We start from the raw sequence: 2,868 nt of genomic DNA, 5'->3' as shown, positions 1-2,868 counted from the left end.
GAAATGGTGGAATTTGAAGTTCACTCAGAGATCGAGCGTTTCTGTGAGGCTACAAGTGGACAGGACTGGAGCGACGGCTGTCGCTAGGGCCATGTTCTCTTTCCTCACGGCATTATCTTTTGAACCCCTTTACTTTCACTAATCACGTCCTTATTTACACTGGGACATATCTTAATCAGTAATGTCCAGTTTGATTGTTATTCAATGTTCTCAAATTTATTTTATTACAATTCTAAAAGCTTGGCTACAGTTGTATGTATGTGGTGAAGGGGACCTGTGAGTATGTTCAGGTCTGCCGTGGGTACATGGATGTCGAATGTCCACTCTGTGGAGTGACGGTGGGTTTTCCCCTATAACATCATTAGGGTTTTCCCACTGTGTCCAGTGTGTCCACACCACTTGGCCATAACGCTGCATAGTCTCATTATTATCGTTCTAAGCATTGTGTTCCTTAACGGGATATTTTAAATTTTGTGTTAGTTGTCACACCCTTTAAAGGGTGTGAAAGGAGGGATTCCAAGAAAACTTTAAAATATCCTGTCCGAATTAACAGTTTCTTTCTACATGTATTGACTCTTTTAATGTTCTGTTTAACAGATTGACTGATCGTAAGGCGTCACACCCTTTAGAGGGTGTGAAAGGAGGGTGAGTTCTAGAAAAAAAAAAAAAGTCATATATATCTTCCTGTAATCTGACTGACTGTTTCTTATTGCTCATCTGAACTAACCTCCATTGTTTGCTCACACAGGTTCATAATATTTTAAATTTGTGTAGTCACACCCTTTAAAGGGTGTGAAAGGAGGGATCCATGAAAACTTTAAAAATATTAAATTTTGACTGTTTTGATGACCATATGCGCATGTTTAACCTAGTTATCGACTGATTTTGCATTTTAACATCTAGTTTGACTGTATTTTGGTTCATTGCTTAAGTGTTTTACGCATGTTTAACCTAGTTAACAACTGATTTGCCTTTACTGCCAGACTGGTATATTTTAAATTTGTGTTGTCACACCCTTTAGAGGGTGTGAAAGGAGGGATCCATGAAACTTTAAAATATCCAGTTTTAATGTTGACACCACATAGTGGTGTCAAAGGAGGGATTGTGAGGAAATGATAGCATTATACTGCTGATCAATGCTGCTATACCAATCAATATCTAATATGAATATGTAAACACACATGTTTTGTAATGCTAATAACTAAGATACAAATATTGAATGTGATCAATTGATTTAATAAAGTAACAGATAAGAAACATTGAAATGTAACTTTGGTGTGTGGACAAGAATGCAGATGTCAGGCAAACTGACTTGGGAGGCGAGTTTGTGACGCTCAGGGACTGGTGTGAGCACAATGAGCTAGTCAGCTCATGGGAGTAAAAGTGTCAACTTGGGAGATAAGGTGATGCTGGGAACATAACTCTTCTCTGCTTCAGGACGAGTCAGACCGGACAGTTCTTACTATGGATAATATGCCCCCTTCCCCTGGAGACCCTGCCCCCCCCCCCCCCTTCTCAATGGATGCCCCCTTCCCCTGGAGACCCTGCCCCCCCCCCCCCCCCTTCTCACTGGATGCCCCCTTCCCCTGGAGACTCTGCCCCCCCCCCCCTTCTCACTGGATGCCCCCTTCTCCTTGGAGCCCATCTGCCCCTTTACATCATCTGACCTAGGAGTGGTCTTACCCTCTCCCCTTCCCCTTGAAGACCCCACCCCGTATATCATCAGGACCTCGAGATGACCTGCTCTCAACTCTGGAGAACTCAAACCCCCCCCCCCCCCTTGGATTGCATCAGACCTGTGGGTCTCGTCCACCCCCCTCCCTGAACAACACCAGACCTGTGGGTCTTCTCTGCCCCCTCCCTCTCCTAACATCACCAGGTCCGTGGACTGCCCACCTTGCGCCAGCATGAACGCCCTGGACATTTAATTGGTTAACAATAGCCACCCCAAGGTCTCCTGACCAATGGCCACTCACCAGACCTCCCTCTTTGGGGAGTACAAGATCTGTCACCCAAGGGCGGGGAGACAGAACTTGGGAGGGGCAGAACTTTCTCTGATATTCTGTCACGACCACTTTCTCAACGAAGGCCTTCGTTCGTTCTAATCTTATACTCTGTTTTGGTGGGACGACTGCTTTTGCATCATCGACTGATTCATTGTACTAGACTACGGACATCTTGGTGTGTTGTTTTCATTGTGTATCTTGTGATTGCATCATTACTAATTAAACTACAAGTAACATGGTCCGATGCTTAACCGTGTATCATTCTTCCTCTCAACACCCAGTTTACACTATCCTTAACACTGTCCGAATATCCATAAGCCAAAGCCGGAGCAAGAACAAGTTTTGCTGAGTTTTGTTGGTGGCCATGATGTTGTGGCCCTCCTCCCCACGGGGTTGGGGAACAGTTTGATTTTCCAGCTACGGCAGCTAGCCTAGCTCTGTTACAGTAGTGGTAATGTAATTGGCTAAAGCGAACGCTAGCGATTGGTTATGGCAGATTCTCAACAGAGTACCCGCCTGCAAGGAAGTCAACATTTGTCAATGGAGCGAGCCCAGACTCTCTGTACAAATGAAATGTACGAGAGTCTGGTTAGGACCAGGCTAGATAACCGCCGTCGTGATACCGCTCATCGTGATTGCGATTGTTAGGCTTTGTGTACCCAGGTAACTGAAAGTAATTCAGAGCATGTTGATCTTGATTCGTAGTACAGGCCCCAGGTGTCTCCACTAGTAATGTCATCACAATCTCTCCGCCAACCAGATATGTCATACTTGGTTAGAGCAACAACATGTTGTAAGTCCTCACAAGAGCACATGTCTCAGGTTGTATTATTGTTAAAAGAACTGACAGAACAATAATGGA

Source organism: Hypomesus transpacificus, chromosome 11 (genome assembly GCF_021917145.1).
Source record: "Hypomesus transpacificus isolate Combined female chromosome 11, fHypTra1, whole genome shotgun sequence".
In the NCBI taxonomy this organism is placed as follows: domain Eukaryota; kingdom Metazoa; phylum Chordata; class Actinopteri; order Osmeriformes; family Osmeridae; genus Hypomesus; species Hypomesus transpacificus.
The sequence above is the reverse complement of the archived record's forward strand: the minus strand, read 5'-3'. Positions refer to the sequence as shown.